This window comes from Mobula birostris, chromosome 32 (assembly GCF_030028105.1).
Source record: "Mobula birostris isolate sMobBir1 chromosome 32, sMobBir1.hap1, whole genome shotgun sequence".
In the NCBI taxonomy this organism is placed as follows: Eukaryota; Metazoa; Chordata; class Chondrichthyes; order Myliobatiformes; family Myliobatidae; genus Mobula; species Mobula birostris.
Window position 1 is genome coordinate 9,825,537 of NC_092401.1, and position 6,938 is coordinate 9,832,474.

Below are 6,938 nucleotides of genomic sequence, written 5' to 3' on the forward strand. Positions count from 1 at the left end.
TGTGACTCCTTCACACTGAGGGTGGCCTCTTCATGGCACAAGAGGAGGTCAGGAATCAACACCTTGGGATGTTAATGGGAATTGGAATTAAAATGTTTGGCCACTGGGAAGTTCCACTTTTGGCAGTTGTTGCGGAGGTGCTCGATGAAATGTTCCCCAGTTTACGACAGGTCACATCAGTGTAAAGGCTGCATCGGGAGAGTTGAGAATGGATCTAGGACCACTAGAAATTGAGGCCAGAGAAATAATAATGGGGGCAAAGGAGATGGCAGATGAACTGAATGAGTATTTTGCATCAGTCTTCACTGTGGAAGACACTAGCAGTGTGCCAGATGTTGTAGTGTGTGAGGGAAGAGAAGTGAGTGCAGTTACTATTACAAGGGAGAAGGTGCTCAAAAAGCTGAAAGACCTAAGGGTACGTAAGTCACCCGGACCAGACGAACTACACCCAAGAGTTCTGAAAGAGGTAGTGGCAGAGATTGTGGAAGCATTAGTAATGATCTTTCAAAAATCATTGGACTCTGGCATAGTGCTAGAAGACTAGAAAATTGCAAATGTCACTCCACTCTTTAAGAAAGGAAGAAAGCAGCAGAAAGGAAATTATAGACCAGTTAGCCTGACCTCAGTGGTTGGGAAGATGTTGGAGTCACTTGTTAAGGATGAGGTTATGGACCACTTGGTGACACAGGACAAGATAGGACGAAGTCAGCATGGTTTCCTTAAAGGAGAATCCTGCCTGATGAACCTGTTGGAATTCTTTGAGGAGATTACAAGTAGGATAGGTAAAGGGGATGCAGTGGATGTTGTATATTTCAACTTTCAGAAGGCCTTTGACAAGGTGCCAAACATGAGGCTGATTACCAAGTTAAGAGCCCTTGGTATTACAGGAAAGTTACTGGCATGGTTAGAACATTGGCTGATTGGTAGGAGGCAGTGAGTGAGAATAAAAGGATTCTTTTCTGATTGGCTGCCAGTGACTAGTGGTGTTCCATAGGGGTCAGTGTTGGGACCGCTTTTTATGCTGTATTTCAATGATTTAGATGATGGAATAGATGGCTTTGTTGACAAGTTTGCAGATGATATGAAAGTTGGTGGAGGGCAGGTAGTGTTGAGGAAACAGGTAAGATGAAGAAGGACTTAGACAGATTAGGAGAATGGGCAAGAGAGTGGCAAATGAAATACAATGTTGGAAAATGTATGGTATTGCACATTGGTAGAAGAAATAAATGTGCAGACTATTTTCTAATTTTCAGAGCATCATAGGAAGCCATTCCTGCCTGTGGCCATCAAACTTTACAACTCCTCCCTTGGAGGGTCAGATACCCTGAGCCAACAGGCTGGTCCTGGACTTATTTCCTGGCATAATTTACATATTACTATTTAACTATTTATGGTTTTATTACTATTTATTATTTATGGTGCAACTCTAACGAAAACCAATTTCCCCCGGGATCAATAAAGTATGACTATGACTATAAACGGGGAGAAAATCCAAAAATCTGAGACGCAAAGGGACCTAGGAGTCCTTGTGCAGAACACCCTGAAGGTTAACTTGCAGGTTGAGTCAGTGGTGAGGAAGGCAAATGCCATGTAAGCACTCATTTCAAGAGGTCTAGAATACAAGAACTGGGATGTGATACTGAGGCTTTATAAGGCACAGGTGAAGCTTGAGTATTGTGAACAGTTTTGGGCTCCTCATCTATGAAAAGATGTGCCGGCATCAGAGAGAGTTCAGAGGAGGTTCACAAGGATGATTCCGGGACTGAGGGTGTTATCATAAGAGGAACATTTGATAGCTCTGGGTCTGTACTCACTATTTAGAGGGATGAGGGGACATATCTCATTGAAACCTTTTGAATGTTGAAAGGCCTAGAGAGTGTAAATGTGGAAAGGTTGTTTCCCATGATGGGGGAGTCTAGGACAAGAGGGCACAGCCTCAGGATAGAGGGGTGTCCACTTAAAACAGAGATGTGGAGAAATTTCTTTAGCCAGAGAGTGGTGAATTTGTGGAACTTATTACCACAGGCAGCTTGTGGAGGCCAGGTTGCTGGGTGTATTTAAGGCAGAGCTTGATAGGTTCTTGATTGGACACAGCATCAAAGGCTATGGGGAGAAGGCCGGGGAGTGGGGCTGAGGAGGGGAAAGAAGGATCAGCCATGATTAAATGGTGGAGCAGACTCAATGAGCCAAATGGCCTAATTCTGCTCTTATGTCTTATGGTCTTGTGGATACAATAGATGGCCCCAACAGATTTACAGGTGAAGTGTTGCCTCTGCTGGAAGGAGTGTTTGGGTCCTTGAATGGAGGTGGAGGGGCAGATGTAGCATTTTGTTTGCTTGCAGGGCTAAGTGCTGGGAGGGATATTAATGGGGAGGGATGACTGGACGAGGGAATCATGGAGGGAGCGATCCCTGCCGTATGCCAGTAGTGGAGGTAGAGGTAAAGATGTGTTTGATAGTGGGATCCCTTTGGAGTTCCTTAACAATGACTAATGCCTCTAAGCAAGGGGTCGTGGACCCTGGACTTGGAGATGCCCTCTCAATCTCTTATATTCCAAGTGAACATCCGAGCTTCTCCTGTCAGTCCGCAGAACTATGTTTGGTTAGTAAACAGTAAAATTCAAAGTATATTTATCATCAATGTATGTAAATTTCTCCATATACTACCATGAGATTCATTTTCTTGAGGGCATTCACAGTAGAATAAAGTAATACATTGGAATCAATGAAAAACTACACACAGATGGATAAACAACTAATGTGCAAAAGACAACAAAATGTGCAAATGTAAAAATAAATAAATAATACTGCGAACATGAGTTGTAACGTCTTCGAAAGTGAGTCAATAGGCTGTGGAATCAGTTCAGTGTTGAGGTGATTGAAGTAATGGCTGGTGATGGCATTAAATCCCATCTTCCTGCTGTATTGGACCCTTTCCAGTTCACCTATTGCTCAAATTCAGATGTCTGCTCATCCAGTCCCACCTGGATAATGGTGCCTTGTATGTCAGGATGCAAATTATCAAACTCAGCTCGGCATTTAATATCATCATCCCTCAGAAACTGGTGGATAAACTGCCCTTGTTGGGTCTTAAAACCTGTCTCTGTAACTGGATCCTGGACTTCTTGGTATTAGGAACTGGAGGATGTCCAAGTTACCAATGGCAACCATGTTAACATTGAGGAATACGTGGATTCTATGACAGGTTACATAGAAAAGTGTACTGAGAATGTTACCATCACAAAACACATCTGGGTGAGGGAAAATCAGAAGCCATGGCTTACTGCTGGGGTCCGAGCACGGCTGGGGGATCGTGATGCTGCCTTTAGATCGGGGGATGTGACAGCTCTCAGGGAAGCAAGAACTGTGCTTTCCTGCTCCAGGAAGGCGAAATGGGAACACTCTCAGAAAACTTACAGCCACTTCTGCAATACCAGTGATGCGGGGCACATGTGGCAGGGAATTCAGAGGATAACAGACTACAAGTCTACCCTGTGTGTCAGTGACCAGGATGCTCCACTCCCTGAAAGGCTGAATGTCTTCTACGCCCGGTTTGATGTGCAGAACAAAGTGCTGGTGAGGAAGGCACCCTTCCCCCAGGGAGCAGACACTCTGTCTGACTGAAGCAGAGGTGAGGAAGACCTTGGCCAGAGTTAACCCACACAAGGCTACAGGGCCTGATAACATATCCAGGTCAGGTTCTGAAAGACTGTGCAGCCCACTGCACAGGGGAGCTGATGTATATATTCAACATTTCTCTGGAACAATCCATTGTCCCTCAGTTTTCAAGGTGTAAACCATCATTCCAATGCCAAAGAAGGTGACAGTAGACTGCCTAAATGACTATTGCCCAGTGGCTTTAACATCAACCATTATGAAATGCTTTGAGCGGCTGGTCATGGAGCACATTAAAGCCTCTCACTCGGCTACAGTGAACGCTTTCTAGTTTGCTTATTACTCAAATCGATCTACTGCTATGCAATAGTCTCTGCCCTCCACTCTGTCCTGTCTCACTTGGAGAATGGGGTCTCATATGCCAGGCTGCTGTTTATGGACTTCAGTTTGGTGTTCAACACCATCATAACCCAGAAGCTGGTGGGGAAACTGTCCTCACTGGGTCTCTACACCTCCCTCTGTAACTGGAGACTGGACTAATGAAGAGTAAGGCCAGTCAGTCCGTGTGGGCAGGAACATCTCATTTCGCCGAGCACTGGCACTCCCAAGCCTGTGTGCTCAGCCCACTGCTGTTTACACTGCTGACGTATGACTGTGTCTCGGGATCGGGCTCAAACCGTGTGTCAGGACACTGGAGCAGGGACCCAATCACAGACCCAGTACCGTGCACACAGTGATATTAATTGAGTAACAAATCCCAAGGTGCAAACAAAGTCAGCATCAAAGTTCAGGCAGAGATCAAAAACATCCAGAGAAATCCAAAAACCAGAATCGGGAAATAGATAGAGTACAGATACGAATGCTGGAAAGGCTCAGGAAAATTCACAGGCACAATCAGGTGAAAACACAGGACTGAAATACACTGAGAATAACCAGAGAGGCAGATGATAGGTGGAGCACAATGAGACACAGGTGGCAGTAATACAGGTAATAATGGGAAACAGGTGAGAGACGGAGTACTCAGTAATACAGGGGCCGGAGTAGAGCAGGAGCGGGGACAGGAGCACGTGGCGATACAAAACCACAGACTGATAGCCGGGGAAAACACACAAGAAGACAGAGTTCAGCTGGAGGTACTGACACCGTGTCATCAAATTTGTGGATAACACAACAATGGTTGGCCTCATCCAGAATGATGAGGAGACAGAGTACAGAGTGGAAGTGGAGCAGCTGGTGGATTGGTGTGAGAACAACCTGAGCCTGAACGTGGAGAAGACAAAGGAAGTCATTGTTGGCTTCAGGAAGGTGCAGATGAACCATCCCTCTGTGCAAATACATTCCTCCTCCGTAGAGAATTAAGTGCACCAAGTTCCTGGAAGCTCACATGATGGATGACCTCACCTGCTCCCTTAATATCACCTCCGTGAGCAGGAAGGCACAGCAGCGTCTCCACTTCCTAAGGACATTGAGGCAAGCAAGGCTCCCCCGCCATCTTAACTCAGTTTTACAGGAGCATCATTGAGAGGGTCCTGACAAGTTGCATCTCCATCTGGTATGGGAGCAGCTGAAAACTGCACCAGAAGTCCCTACAAAGGACCATGAGAACAGCTGAGAGGATCATGGGGGTCTCCCTACCATCCAAGAGGACATTTATCAGGAACACTGCGTACACAGGGCCCTTTTTATTTTTAAGGATCCCACCCATCCATTCAGCATCCCCTTTGACTTGATGAGAAACAGTTTCTTCACCCAGGCCATTAGCTTCTGAAATCCCAGCTGGATCATATTCAAAGTGTCACTGGTCAACCTGTTCCGTACCTTACAATATTTAATATTAATGCACTTTAGTTTGTTATTTATGTGTGATTCATCTGTAGATTTTATCCTTATCTTCATAGGTTATCATGTGTTATGTATACTATTGTGCTTTACACGCTGGTTCAGAGCAATGTTGTCTCGTTTCTATAAACATTATATGGTTATATATGTTATATACGTGTATATAGTTAAATGACAATAAACTTGACTTGGCTTGAAAGTCCACAGTCAGTCCATGTTGGTAGCAACATCTTTAGCTCCATCATGCTGAGCACTGGCAGCCCTCAGGACTGCTGCTGAGCCATGACTGTACTGATCGATCCAGTTTAAACTGAGTCATCGAGTTTACTGATCACACAACGGGAGGTTGGCCTCATCAGCAACAATGGTGAGACGGCTTTTAGAGAAGAGGGAGAGTGGAATGGTGGAATGGTGCAAGCACAGCAAGTTGAGTGGAATTGTGGACAAGGCCAAAGAGATGATTGTGGACCTTAGGAAGGTACGGGCTGACCACTCCTCGCTGCTCCGTGGAGAGAGTTTGGAGCACCAAGTTTCTCGGAGTGCACATAACGGATGATCTCACCCAGCCCCTCAACGCCACCTCTTTGATTAAGAAAGCCTCTCCAGTTCTTGAGGAGATTGAGATGAGTGAGGGCTCCCCACCTCCCAACTGCCCCCATTCTAACCAATTTTTACAGGAGCACCATTGAGAGTATCTTGCGCAGCTATACCACTATCTGGTACAGAAATTGCTAGGCATCTGACTGCAAGGCCCTATAAAGGATCGTAAGGACTGCTGAGAGGATCATTAGGGTCTCTCTTTTACCCATGGGAGATATTTATCAGAAGTGCTGTGCATGCAGGGCCCTGAGCATTGTCAATGATCCCTGCCATCTGTCCACAGTCTCTTTGACCCCCTACCATCAGGCAGCATGTATCATAGCATTAGGACAAGGACTGTTAGGATGGGAAACAGCTTCTTCCCCCAGGTTGTAAGACAACTGAACTCCCTGCCACCACCCAGGTCTCATCAGGTATGAAGCACTAGTAGCATTATACAGTTTACTTTTTAACTTGTGTCATACATACACCTTATCATTTGTTAATTTATTTGTGGTAATATTACTTTATGCGTTGTGTGTGAGTTATACATACTGTGTTGTGCAGCTGGGTCCATAGGAACGTTTCATTTACCATTCTACAGTACTGTGCAAAAGATCTATACTAAGATTTTTGCATTGTACTGCTGCTGCAAAAACAAACAGATTTCATGATATGTGAGTGATGAAAAACCTGATTCCGATACGAGTCTCTATTGTGGATGCGAGTGCGAGGGGAATGGTGGTCGGGAAGAGGGGAAGGGAGAGGGCAGGGAGCAGGAAGCACCAGAGAGACATTCTGTAGTGATCAATAAACCCTTTGTTTGGAATCCCGTCTCCCTGCCCCAAGGCCTGGTGTCTCAGGGCTGGGTGCGTCTGCACCCGCGACCACCCTCTGTCACTGGCA